The sequence below is a fragment of the Nyctibius grandis genome, chromosome 6, assembly GCF_013368605.1.
Source record: "Nyctibius grandis isolate bNycGra1 chromosome 6, bNycGra1.pri, whole genome shotgun sequence".
Lineage (NCBI taxonomy): Eukaryota > Metazoa > Chordata > Aves > Nyctibiiformes > Nyctibiidae > Nyctibius > Nyctibius grandis.
Window position 1 is genome coordinate 13,740,299 of NC_090663.1, and position 14,744 is coordinate 13,755,042.

The 14,744-nt window shown below is 43.4% G+C and overlaps 1 protein-coding gene across 1 annotated transcript in view; it reads left to right on the plus strand.

Moving 5' to 3' along the window:
• Window positions 1-6,994: 6,994 nt before the first annotated feature.
• Window positions 6,995-14,744, plus strand: part of JAKMIP1 (janus kinase and microtubule interacting protein 1) — a 173,964-nt gene continuing 166,214 nt past the window's right edge. The window contains exon 1 of the mRNA XM_068402689.1: window positions 6,995-7,134. The gene's annotated coding sequence lies outside the window, so the exon portion shown is untranslated. The remainder of the gene's footprint in view (window positions 7,135-14,744) is intronic.

Consider the following 14,744-nt stretch of genomic DNA (forward strand, 5'->3'; position numbering starts at 1 on the left):
CACATCTCAACTACTACAGAAAATCACGGCAGCTCTTCCCAGCAATCCTGAATCTGAATAAATAGTATTTAAAAAAAAAAAAATGAAAGCATTACTGTTTTAAATGAGAATCCACTGCAAGTTTCACAATGCTGCAATAACTTAGAAGAATAAACCTCATTCCATTTCAATGACTCTGAATTTCCCAGGCTTTCTGAAATGGATGTTTTGAATCCAACTTTTCTAGAAAAATTATTCCCATAAAAGATCACACCAGAATCCTTTAAAGTGGATAATTACAGTCAGTCTACTTGAAGTTCCCCCTAAGAGTAGTTCGTTTTCCTTTTCTGTCCTGAGCAGTGTTAACATTAATAATAATCAGTGTGGAGCAGTGAGAAGTTTTAAATATGGCCATATATTATACAGAATTGTTGTAGTGTTGCTACGCACTGTTATATAGTTGCCTGCAGATGGCTGCATTTCAATGGGAAAAAACCATACTGTGTAACAAAAAAAAAAAGTTTGTCCTTAGATGTGTATTTCTGATTTCTAAATAATAGTATCAATAATATTAACAATATTAACAATAATAATAACAACAACAATAACAACAATAATAAAAAATAATAAATGCAATCCTTTTACATTTACAGCAGCAGATAATCTGGTCCCCTGTGTGTAAATCAGTTTCAAAAGTGCTGTAGGCTTTTTTTCATAAAAGAATGTAAGAGCTTAAAGCATTACAGTTATTCAGAACTGAAGTTTAAAAACTTCTCACACTTTGAGTTTTAACTGAGCAAGAGGACCACCACTGTTTACAAGGGATTTTTATTATGATAAAAGTTAGGGCACGTTTAGGGCAAGGATTCTGATATCCTTCTGCTAGTCTGCAGGCTTAAAGCTCTTTACAATGAGTATTTCAATATTAAAAATGGATTAACTTTTCAATTATGGCCTGTCCTTGAAATTTTATTTTGCTTTTTACTTAATATAGTTACTTCAGCATGAGTACAATAAAGTCGAAGTGCCTCTAATTCCAAACTGCATAGCTGTAAAGTTACCAAAAGGTTTTTTAATGCATTTTTAAAGTGTTACTTCTAAGTCTCAGTTCTATTTCTCCTGAACTAAATGAAGAATTTGCATTGATTTTGAGGGATTCAGAACAGAGCCCAATATTTAAAAACTGGCTGGATGGCCAAGCCCAGAGAGTGGTGGTGAATGGGGCAAAGTCCAGCTGGCGGCCGGTCACTAGCGGTGTTCCCCAGGGCTCAGTTCTGGGGCCAGTGCTGTTCAATATCTTTAGAGATGGTCTAGACGTAGGGATTGAGTGCACCCTCAGTAAATTTGCAGATGACACCAAGCTGGGTGGGAGTGTCGATCTGCTGGAGGGTAGGAAGGCCCTACAGAGGGATTTGGACAGGTTAGATAGATGGGCCGAGACCAACGGCATGAGGTTCAACAAGAACAAGTGCCGGGTCTTACACTTGGGCCACAACAACCCCATGCAGCTCTACAGGCTGGGGGAAGAGTGGTTAGAAAGCGGCCCGGTGGAAAGAGACCTGGGGGTGCTGATCGACAGCCGGCTAAACATGAGCCAGCAGTGTGCCCAGGTGGACAAGAAGGCCAATGGCATCCTGGCCTCTATTAGGAATAGTGTAGCCAGCCGGTCTAGGGAAGTGATCGTCCCTCTGTACTCGGCACTGGTGAGGCCGCATCTTGAGTACTGTGTTCAGTTCTGGGCCCCGCACTTCAAGACAGATGTTGAGGTGTTGGAGCGAGTCCAGAGGAGGGCGACCAAGCTGGTGAAGGGTCTGGAGGTTCTGACCTACGAGGAACGGCTGAGGGAGCTGGGGTTGTTTAGCCTGGAGAAGAGGAGGCTCCGAGGTGATTTTATTGCAGTCTACAACTACCTGAAGGGAGGTTGTAGTGAAGTGGGAGTTGGCCTCTTCTCCCGGGCAACTAGCGATAGGACAAGAGGACACAGCCTCAAGCTTCGCCAGGGAAGGTTCAGGTTGGACATTAGGAAAAATTTCTTTACAGAAAGGGTTATTAGACATTGGAATGGGCTGCCCAGGGAGGTGGTGGAGTCACCATCTCTGGATGTGTTTAAGAAAAGACTGGCCATGGCACTTCGTGCCATGGTCTAGTTGACAGGGTGGTGCAAGGGCAACGGTTGGACTCGATGATCCCAGAGGTCTCTTCCAACCTGGTTGATTCTGTGATTCTCTGTGTGATTTTCTTGCTGATGTCTCACATAGCATTCTTGAGATTCAATATTTCAATCTGCTTTACTAATTACTCAAAGCAGAGTTAGAAAGCTGGTAACGCAATAGCCAAACAAACAGTAATAATATATCAGCCACTGTCTGGGCAAAACAGAATCACAGACTGGTTAGGGTTGGAAGGGACCTCTGGAGATCATCTAGTCCAGCCCCCTGCCAAAGCACGTTCCCCTAGAGCATGTTGCATAAGGTCGCGTCCAGGTGGGTTTTGAATATCTCCAGAGGAGCCTCCATAACCTCCCTGGGCAGCCTGTTCCAGTGCTCTGTCACCCTCAAAGGAAAGAAGTTTTTCCTCATATTGAGATGGAACTTCCTGTGTTTCAGTTTGTGCCTGTTGCCCCTTGTCCTGTCACTGGACACCACTGAGAAGAGTCTGGTCTAAGGTATTTGTAAGCATTGATAAGATCCCGCCTCAGTCTTCTCCAGGCTAAACAGACTCAGCTCCCTCAGCCTGTCCTCGTAAGAGAGATGCTCCAGTCCTCTGATCATCTTTGTAGCCCTCCACTGTACTCTCTCCAGTAGTTCCTTATCTTTCTTGAACTGGGGGGCCCAGAACTGGACACAATACTCCAGGTGTGGCTTCACCAGGGCAGTGTAGAGGGGGAGGATAACTTTCCTTGACCTGCTGGTCACACTCTTCCTAATGCACCCCAGGATGCCATTGGCCTTCTTGGCCACAAGGGCACATTGTTGACTCATGGGGAACTTCTTGTCCACTAGAACTCCCAGGTCCTTCTCTGCAGAGCTGCTTTCCAGCAGGTCAGTCCCCAACCTGTACTGGTGCATGGGGTTATTCCTCCCTAGGTGCAGGACCCTACAATTGCCTTTGTTGAACTTCACGAGGTTCCTCTCTGCCCAGCTCTTTAGCCGATTTCTCTTCCTTTGCAGACGTTTCTTTTCCTTCGCAGACATCTTCTGTATTTCACAACTGTGCACTCTGTGTGTGTTTTTCAGAAGCCTCTCACATTATCAGGGACACCACAGTTACCAGGATGTACTAGGATTAATTTCTGGCTGACCCACAGAATTCCTGTGTGAACTTTGGCAAGTCTTGCAGGACCCAGTTGTTTTCTTCCAGTAGGATACAACACTGATGTAAACAAACAAACAAACAAACAGGTCAGATTTTAACTCTTTACTTTCACCCAATATTCCAGTCCCTTGGATATTCCATTTCCACAAATAGCATTAGTTCTTTGGGGTTGAGAACACAGAATCACAGAATCACAGAATCACAGAACGTTAGGGATTGGAAGGGACCTCGAAAGATCATCTAGTCCAATCCCCCTGCCGGAGCAGGATTGCCTAGACCATATCACACAGGAACGCGTCCAGGCGGGTTTTGAATGTCTCCAGAGAAGGAGACTCCACAACCTCTCTGGGCAGCCTGTTCCAGTGTTCGGTCACCCTCACCGTAAAGAAGTTTTTCCTCATATTTATGTGGAACCTCCTGTGTTCCAGCTTGCACCCATTGCCCCTTGTCCTGTCAAGGGATGTCACTGAGAAGAGCCTGGCTCCATCCTCATGACACTTGCCCTTTACATATTTATAAACATTAATGAGGTCACCCCTCAGTCTCCTCTTCTCTAAGCTAAAGAGACCCAGCTCCCTCAGCCTCTCCTCATAAGGGAGATGTTCCACTCCCTTAATCATCTTCATGGCTCTGCCCTGGACTCTCTCTAGCAGTTCCCTGTCCTTCTTGAACTGAGGGGCCCAGAACTGGACACAATATTCCAGATGCGGCCTCACCAGGGCAGAGTAGAGGGGGAGCAGAACCTCTCTTGACCTGCTAACCACACCCCTTGTAATACACCCCAGGATGCCATTGGCCTTCTTGGCCACAAGGGCACACTGCTGGCTCATGGTCATCCTGCTGTCCACTAGGACCCCCAGGTCCCTTTCCCCTACGCTGCTCTCCAACAGGTCTGCCCCCAACTTGTACTGGTACATGGGGTTGTTCTTGCCCAGATGCAGGACTCTACACTTGCCCTTGTTATATTTCATTAAATTTCTCCCCGCCCAACTCTCCAGCCTGTCCAGGTCTCTCTGAATGGCTGCGCAGCCTTCTGGCGCGTCAGCCACTCCTCCCAGTTTTGTGTCATCAGCGAACTTGCTGACACTGCACTCTATTCCCTCATCCAAGTCATTAATGAATATATTGAATAGAACTGGTCCCAGTACTGACCCTTGCGGGACTCCGCTAGACACAGGCCTCCAACTGGACTCTGTCCCATTGACCACCACTCTCTGGCTTCTTTCCTTCAGCCAGTTCACAATCCACCTCACTACCCGATCATCCAGACCACACTTTCTCAGTTTAGCTGCGAGGATGCTGTGGGAGACCGTGTCAAACGCTTTACTGAAATCAAGATAGACCACATCCACAGCTTTACCATCATCTATCCACCGGGTTACGTCCTCATAAAAGACTATCAAGTTGGTTAAGCATGAATTCCCCTTGGTGAAGCCATGTTGACTGCCCCTAATGATCCCCTATCCTTGGTGTGCCTAGAGACAGCACCAAGGACAAGTTGTTCCATCACCTTTCCGGGGATAGAGGTGAGGCTGACCGGTCTATAGTTACCCGGGTCCTCCTTCTTGCCCTTTTTGAAGACATTCGCTTTCCTCCAGTCCTCAGGCACCTCTCCCATTGCCCACGACTTTGCAAACATCTTTACAGTACATCTGTGCAGTGCAGACAGTGCAATGGGTCCCTCAGCTTCTAGACATTAGGGGAATATCAAACCACACGCTCTCAAAATGATGCTCTAGGGTTCATGAAGTGAAGGTTCCTCTCCAGCTGAAGGGAACAGCAAGTTATAGAGCCATGTCTGACAGGAAGCTCATCTTTTTGACTTTGTACAGACAAGCAGATGATCACCTAACCTGACTTTTAAATGAAGCCCAATTTATGTAAATTAAAAAAAGCTCAAATACTTTTATTAATGAAAAATACTAAGAAACAAAGTGCTAAGTTATAATTTTCACCTTCTTATTTATTTTTAAGTACTTTCAAGTAAAAATTATTTAATAAGGTAACCCTATGCACCAGCCCACTATAAGAAAAGCCTGTACAGAACATCCTGCCCTTCTTCAGAACACAGCACTGCATCCTTGCACAAGACACAACACTAATATAAGGCCATGCATATATTATTTAAGACCTCCAATTTCCTCTCTCCCTGACCAGGGCCAGAACTAAGGCCCAAAATTCCTATTCCTATAAAGAACAGTTAGGTAGCAGCTAAAGCATAACAAGCTGCTTATTCTGGTTTCACTGATCCAGACTTGGAACATAGCCACTAATAAAAGTCTTGACATTTTTAAAGAGCATATATATCAAACTGCAGTATATATACCTGAAATTGTCTTGGAAAATGAAACAAATAAACTATATAAAGTAATTAACGCCAGCTAGGACATTCAATTCTTAATGATTTTAAAATCAAAAGCAGCATTTTCTCTATAGAGGAGAAACTTCAAGGGTTATTCTGGCTACAAGAATTCCTTTAGCTCCTGTTTGTAAATGCCTCCCTTTGGAAAGAGGTTTGTTTAAATGTCGCCACACGCTGCCCAGCAATGCATGTTCCCTTTGGGTCTCAAGAGGCAGTTCTGACTGTTTAATTGCCTTTACTGTTAAACTGTGTGTTCCACTTCAAATTTGGATTTGAAGCATTCAGTTTGGCCACCAATAGTATTATGGTTTTATTCACTAGATTGAAGAGCCCCTTTACCAAATTTCTGTCACTGTGTTGCAGATGTCTTTCTGATGAACCCCATCAACCTCTTCCTTTGAGCATGTTTCAAGACAGACACATATTTCTTGTATTTGCAGTTCTTCTTTCAAATCTAGCTATTTTCCCATATCCATCTTGTCTTACTAAACTAAGTACAGACCTAGCACCCCAGTTGCAACAACACAAAAACCAAATAGAATGGTAAAACTGCTTTTTTTTTTCTCCTTGATACTGGGCCTGTTTACACAAATACTGCATTAGCCATTGACATAACACTGAGCTAATTATCGTGACTGTTTCTACTCCCTGAGGGCTTAGTATTTAGCTAACAGAAATACGTTTCTGCTGCATTCACTGGGTCAGTCACTGAATCTGGATCAACAGAAATATACTCGCAAATAGCATTTTAGTAAAGGTGCGTTCAAAGCCAATGTATGGCAGCGCGGAAAAGGCAATCTGGTTTGAAACTTGCAAGCAAAGCCTGGGCTCGGGAGCCTCAAGCAGCTATTCTGTTCCATTCTAACAAAATAATGAGGTTTTAAATGGTATTAGGGCTTACAGCCGTCTGGCATGGATGGTGAGTGCTAGCAGTTGAGTTAATCTGACAACTCCGTGTCTAATTCGTGGGTGCTACGGTAGGGCGTAACATAAAAAATTAAATCGATAAATCCTTCTCAGCACTCTATTCTTGATGCGCACGGGTCCACATCCGTTGAGGTGGCAGCCGGGTAAGCGGGGTACTACACACACCCCGCTCGAGCCGGAGTGACTCCCGCGCACACCCGCTTGCCTCAGTGCGGGGGGAAGTTTCCCGGAGCAGGAGCGGGGCCCTGGGGAACCCGCCGAGGCGGAGAGTGCCGCGACCCACGGCCAGCCCCGACCCGTGGCGGCACCGCCGCGCCCCGCCGGGCGCTCGGGGCGGGGCTGCGGGAGTGGCTCGGGGCCGCCGCCTCCCGAGGGCGGGCCCCGGTGACAGCCGGGGAGGGAGCCCGGCGCCGGCAGCGAGGTGCGGGTGCCGGGTGGTGCGTCGCCGCCTGCTTCGCCTCTCCGGTCGCATCGCGCCAGCGGGTCCCTCCGGGGAAGAAGCGGGGCAAGGGCTTGGCGGGGCCCTGCCGCCGTTGCCGGCCGCGGCGTGGGTGAGTAGCGGCGGCGGGAGGCACGGGTGGGTGATGCGGGGGCGGCGCGGAGGACGCGGTGGGGGAGGGAGGGAGGATGGATAGATAGATGGATGGATGGAGGGAGGGAGGGAGAGAGGGAGGATGCTGCCGCGCTCTGAGACTTTGATCGTGCGAGGTGCCTGAGGGGAAAAAGTGCAGCCCGGTGTGGGGCGGGGCCGTGCCCGTCTCCGCTCGCCCCGCGTGCCGGTGACCCGACGGGCGAGGAAGCCTCGGGAAGGGCGGCCGGTCCTTGGCGGGGCTGGGCGCTGCCTGTCCTCAGGCGGGGCGAGGCGGCTCCTGCCCGCCGCGGGGGCCAGCTCGGCCGGGCTCCCCGCCTGCCCCGGCCCTCCCGCAACTCCCCCGCAGCCATCAGCCAGCCGGGGCGCGGCCGCGGAGGGGAAGGGAGAGTCCCGGACCCCGCAGCTGCGGGGGGTGCGAGCCCTCCGAGCCCCGCGGGGCTCGGGGCTGCCCGTGCGCACCCGTCCCTGCCGGCATCCCCGCCGCCGGTCCCTGCGGGAGGGTGGGATAACGGCGCGGCGCATCCCGGCCCCCCGGCTGGGGCTCCGGGGCTCCGCCGCCCTCCCCTCCTCCCAGGGTTTACCTGGGCTTCAGGCAGGGCAGGCTGCGGGGGACTTAGACCTGGTCTTGCAAGCCGAGCCCTGCTGACATGGGTTTTCCAGGAGCAAAGCGGAGGCCTGCCCTTGGAGGGCTTGCAGGATGAGGCCTTTAGGGTTTTTTTTTTTCCGCAGGGTGCTGGCCGGCTGATATTTACATAATACCTCTGCTTAAGAGTGACCTCTTCCCTAATTGGAGGTTTCCTTTCCATTTTCTATGGCAACAGTACGGAACAGATCACTCCGGGGGGTTGGATGAGAGGAGTATCTGCACACAGTGTAATTTTTTGTTTATTGGTTGTCCATTAAGACTGGTTTGTCCTAGTGAACGGGTGAGATTTTGTGAAAAGTTCTGGCCCTAAGTCCTTAAAGCAGCCGTTAGGCCTGGGAGTCACTGCAGATTTGCGGGATCTCTGCTTAGAGAGGATGGAGTGGACACAGGTTTAACAAACGAGCAAAAATTATTTTTGTGAGGTATTTACGATTATCAGTCATATATTACTAGCCTGACTGATGACTTCCATGTACCACATTGTCTAATCAAACAATCCTAAGAAATGTTGTTCATTTAAACAGATGATATTTTTTAAAAATTATTTATTTATTTAAAAAATTCTTAGGATTATTAGAAGTAAATCCTAGCAAATTTTGTAAGGGGGAAGAAAATGAGTCCCACTTCATTTCAAGATTCCTTTTGCTCCCTGAGGTCTCTGCCCTATGCTTAGGACACATCATGTATACACAGTAATGTCTTTTCTTACACTGTTGGTCTCACTGGCAGTATCATGATGTGCATGTGGATTTATGCAGGAATGGGATTCTGTAGTGCTTATTAGGGTTTGCTGTGTTTTATCTCCTTGAGATGCCAGTTTGGGTTTCGGGTTTTATATGGCTAGGGATGAATATGCTTTGTGTTGGTTTTCCAAAGCCTGCTGAAAATAAACGTTTTCTAACTGTAAGACACACTAATTCATGGTGCATTGGGGCAGAAAGGTTTTTATGAAGACTTTTAAATACTGCTTAATTATCTTTTGAGATGGTGCTTTTGTTCTGCATTGAAAATATGCATGCCTTAGTATTAATAATGCTAAAATTAATTATTGTAATCCAGGAGCTGTGATATTCTGTAGGGTTTAGAACATTTGTTTTCAATCTCTGTTTATATTTCTCGGTCCATTGGGATGACTTTGTTTCTTGCATCTGTGGTAGTGTGGAGTCTTTTTGGGTCTGGAGTTTTTGATTTTGGATGGGTGCAGGTAGTGAGGATGTTAATATGATGTGAATAGATACATTGGAGTTCTAAACAGAAGGGCCAAGAATCTTGGATGTTCTAGAAGAGGTGATTCTCCTTATGGGTGGAGAGACTGCTGTTTGGAGAGGTGCCCTGCAAGTTTAAGGAGGTCATCCCCTAGGACTCCTGCACTGAGGCACTGGGACTTAACTCTGCTACAGGCTGAGATACTAGTACTGTAAGAGGCCACTGGTACAGAGATTTGCCCAACATGTTTAAAGTTCTCCTTAAAGGCTTTTTTTCCTTTATCTTTTTGGAAATGCTCTGAGCAATACTCACTCTCCACTTAAATATATGTTCCTTTAGTGTCTTGGATTGTTGTTATGGGAACGCAAGAGTTGGAAATATCCTCAAAAGAGGCCATGGGTTGAACCTGAGGTAAAAATGAGGCTTGAATTGGAAGAGGTGTGCTCTGTTAAAATGTTAATCTCAGTACACAGTGACAGAATAGAGGTTCCTCATCATGATTTTTCTCTTAGGAGTCCATCTCATTCAAGCCCACTTTTTGTTTTCTGTAGTTAGTACAGTTGTGCCCCCAGCACCATCTTTGTTATAGTTTATCGCAGCTCTGCTGTCAGTTTCTGCTTTTAAATACTATTTGTCAGCATTTAAATGTTTCTAGTTGTTTTCATGTATAGATTTTTTTTTCTGTTGAACATTTTGATTAGATTATAATAGAAAATAGGAGATGTAGGAGTAGCAAGTATATTGAAGAAATAAATGGGCCTGGGCCACATTTCTGGACAGCATAAGGCCAGCTGAGCTGGCATAAGTACATGTCAGGGAACAGAAAATAATGAAGAATGTGAAGCTGGATTGCCTCTTTGTATAGAGGCAAGGTTGGCTGCATGCTGCCTCACTCTAAGAGGATATATGGACATGTACCACTGATTACTGCATCTCTATTTATTTATTAATTTTGAGCTAAGGTTTCTCTGCCATCAAGGAAACAAACCATTAAATCCTTCCTCATGTTCTTCTCAGCAATCTTGACTTTTTTTTTCTCTCAACTTTCATTAACTATATTCTGCTTCATTTTGAAGGGATAATATGCAGCCTTAATTGCAGCTTTGTGTACTGATAGGCACAAACACATTCCATCTCTTTTGTTTGTCATTAAAAAAAAGTTCCACATTTAGAACAGTTGCTGATTTATGGTACTTATTCCAATGTTGCTCTGCATTATTCAAGAAAATCCATTTCGTAGTCATTGTTTCATAGTTTATTCACATTACAATAAAATATCATGAGTTCATGATCTAAAAAAGTGCTTTTTTCCATCTTGGGAAGTCTTCCTCTGTATGAAAATTTTGTAACTTCTGTTTAAATTTTGCCAAGGTTTTTTAAAATATAAAACTTTATCAGCCCTAACTTCAGTAATAGGGAAAATATCTATAGTAATTCAATAAAAATGGTATAGATTCATTCTCAGTGGGGCAAAATAGAACCGTAGTAGTAGTTCAAATTCATTTTTAACTCATTCTTTTTCAGTGATGCTTCCATCCTTTGCACATTATTATAAATTGTAGAACTTATTTTAGCACATGGAATGCTTTTGTAGACCTTTCTTTGAGATCACTAAAGCTTTAAGTTAGTTGCTTCCGTACTTGCAATATTCCATCTCTTTGTTCGTCTAATAAGAATGGCAGCTCAAGAGAAACTTCTGCTACATGCTGTGATAGGTGAGGTCCTCCCCTTTTCCCCTCAGCACAACGCCAGGCTCACAGATCTGGCATTTCATTCCACAGCTGCCTTTGAATTTTACGCATTCTTCCTTTACCATATAGGCTCTCAGACATACATAAATGCAAATGAAGAGCCAAATGTATTTGGGAAGCTCCCACCTGCAGCTGTAAGTTAGACAGGAGTGGATAAGGTGCTTGATGTAATGAGGAATACCGTGTGAAAGGTTGCTTTTCCTGTTGTTTTATTTTTGTTGGTTTTTGAGGCACAAAAAACTTGCAGTCACTATGTATCTTGTTACAGTTCACAATGGGAAATTTTATGTCAATAAAGAGAAAGATATAGAGTGGCAATTTCTAATTTATCTTTCTATCCTCTGGTTTTAAGAGTGGTGTGCCTAATACACATCATATAAGAACATATAAACATACACACACATATAGTTGTTTTAGTGCTGTCCTAGTAATTAACTGAAACCAGTTTCTAGAGGTGAAAGTCTGAAAGTTAAGCAAAAATCACTTAAATGGTGAGAAGTTTAGAAACAGCGAATAGACTTTTTTATATTGGTTATGTCCTCAAAAAGCACAGTCCACATTGGTTTGCTTTGCTTTGGTTTTGCTTTGGTTTTAGTGGAAGATGGTTGAAGAGCATCTTCTTTTTGTTTTGATGATGACAAGAGAACTTTGATGTAAATATTATTTGTTTTGTTTCTTAAATATGTTTTTTAAAAACTATATATTTAGTCTGTGAGCTGGCATTCTGCAATCAGTGTAAAATTAAGAGGGGAGCTATCTATATTGTCAGCTCAATGTGTATTTGTTCATGTGTTGCTTACTTCCCTACTAAATGCTGGACATAGCCACAACCATACGAGGATCAAGATGTCTCTCTTTGAGGTTTTCTGCTCTGTTTTCTGCTTGTTTTCAGTCCACCTTAACAGTATTTTGCCTGTTCTCTAGCACCCTACCTTGAAAGTAAGGAAAATGAGAGCTGTTTCAGAAAGTATTTTTTTCATATTTCTCAGTGCTATTTTGACTTAACTTTCATCTTCTTGGATAATGGACAGTTGTCCTCCATTTCAGTTGTCTTGACAAGACATTTGTATTGAACATTTTGAGTTGCTGCTGTGATAGCTGTTACCTTTCCATTCAGTACGGAAGTGTCATTAGTGTCATCCGGCCGTATTTTGCAGTTTCACTTTTGGTTTAGCACTGATGTTAAGCATGTGCTGCAGATGAAATGCATGGCTTCTTGGGTGGAACCTCAATAAATGGTGGCCCTTTAGGTAAGGTAAACATGGTTGTCAGCCTTCATTATGGGCACTGTCTGCTTATCTGGTTGCTTTGACTTCGCTATGCAGATGAGGAGGTGATTTTTCTTTTCCCCTGTGAGTATAATGCACTCAAGTTTAATGCTAACATTATCTATTTATTTTAAGATGAAGTGAGCCAAGTGGCATCTTGGTGTAATTGAAGTATTATTATTGTTGTTGTTATTACTTATATGGTGAGAATAAGAGAGAGCCACTGCAGAGCAATCTTCCTTGGGTTCTTGCAAAATTACCTTATTTCCCTTCTTTAATGATCAGAACGAGGAACATCTTACCTATATAAAGCAGAGCCATTTTAATAAGACTTACCAAAATGTCAGTGATTATGAGGCTGAGATTTCATCTTGGTTCTCTGTTTTCTATATAGAGCAGTGTCCAGCATCTGGTAACTGTTTATTTACTGCATCATAGTGCTTCTATTTCTGTTAAGAAATTGTTGTCAAATATTTTGCATTTCTTCTCACTAGCTTGCATTTGAACTGCCAAACAGAGGTACAAACCTTGTTTTCTTGTGATCTAATTCTCTGAACAAGCTTGTTGTCCACGTTTATAAATAGTTGCGGCAATGTCATGCACTTGTATCCTGAGCCTAATAAGGACACATTTCTGGGGTGGAGGTTTTACTTTGTGAGACAGTGATTCCTGTTCTGTTTGAGTCTTTAAGCTGCAAGTACTTCTATGATAATGGAGTAATTCCTTCATGTAGTTCTTTCTGCACTATCATCTGAATGTAAACTCATTGTGGTCCCTATCAGGATGGAGAGTGTGCATTGTGAGGTGTTGCTTCTCTAAATCACTTAGAAATGAGAGATGAAGCCCCAAGAACACAGCTTTTTCCCTATCAAGGTGTAAAGCACCACTTTCGTAATGTTTTTACCTGATGTTGATCTACTTTGAGTCACATCTAGGCATTTCCCATAGAACAGATCATGTCTTAATCATTCATTGCTAAACTTGTTAGGTATAGACTATATTATAGTCTTGTTAATTTAGTGTAGCAGACCTTTATTTCTTAAAGAAGAATCCAGTTTTTCCTCTCATTGCCTTTCATGGATACCCTATTTCTTAAACCAAAAAGAATGATCTGCAAGTGCATTTTATCCAGCTTCTCATATTGATGTTCTTTGAGACATACTCATTTTAAGAAAGATAAGAGTGAAAACCTATCTACAGTATGGCAAAAGAACATAATTCAGCTGACCAATAAGGATGGTGGACTTAATTCTCACAAAGGCAGACTTCAGGTTCTCTGTGCAGCATAATCCTTCTAGAAGATAATCATCCTATTAGCTTTTGCATGAGGCTTTGGCCACTGCCCCATAGGATGGGGAGGGAGGATGGGATGCTGTGCCCCAGCACTTAGTGTCTGTTTGGTAATTCTGAGTCTTTTAGTAAAATGGCAAACTCTTACTAAAAACTTTAATTACATTTGCTGTAGCCTGGCATCCTGCGGAAATGAGGCTTAAATGCTTCTGCTGTCTCTTAGTCCCCTATGACTAATTTTTACATTTGCTGGTCAATTTCAAATTGCATTTGTTGGAATGGTTGAAGTCTTGAAGATAAATCTGCTCCACAACTCAAGACGTACATACTTGACTGGGAAGGTTAGATGAGCCTTATTGTATTTTTAAGCCAGTTTCACTGTTGAATGACATTAACTTGTATTCTCTGCAATGAGTTACCTTGAAAACTCAATAATTTTTGGCTATTTCTTTTATTCCTGGCATCTCATTATGTCCCATTATTAATTTTTTTCTGTGGTTTGGTTTGTTTGTTTTTAATGGATTGCCATCATATGTTACAATTTCTCAGGATTTTTTAGATTCTGCGTTCTACCAGCCAGGAAGTCAGGGCTATTACTGCCTCTTGCAGTAAAAAACAAACCTTCCCTGCATTCAGCTAATTATACCAACCCTGCCTGTATGTTAATAACAAATATTCTGTGTATATATTGTTTTTTGCAGATTTTTTTTTTGCTATTGTCCACTGTGTAAGAAAGCCTGAAATATTTTGTTTTTTCTTCTACTTTTTCCGATCTTTTCACCTTAGCCTTTCCTGGATGACTTCTAGTCTAGAAGGTAGATGGCTATTTCTGCACCACAGTGGGGAACCATGACCACAGCCATGGTTGGATATGTCTGAGCTAGATTTAGTCTATCTATCTGTTTAGCTAGCTATTAGGAATCTAGCTATTGGGTAACAAAGCATTGGTTTCTAAGAGTAAAAACAGTAAATGCAGAGAATTTTTGTGTGCGTTCACAAATGCACACTCATAAAATACTTCAAAGATTAACATACAGGTAAATATGTTTGTAGGGATAGTATATCTGATGAACTGAATGAAATAGAAGATTCCTGCCTGCTAGCACTATAACATAATTTCATAATAATGCCAGATCATACTTTACGAGAGGATGTATTGGAGATGTGTCTGATTTAAACAGTGTTTAAGCTCTGATCAGAGTACTTAGTGTACTTAATATTTATATTGTCCAGGAATTGAGAGAGGCTAATCCTCCAAAGAGCACAAAAGCAACGTAGGATTCTAATTATTTGCTGTTTCCTCACACAAGGCAGAGGAATATCTAAAAATTTTAGAAGGAGGTGTCCCCATATCATTATAAGTAATAAATACTGTGCATTTCTTACAGATTTAAATCTGTAAATCTAA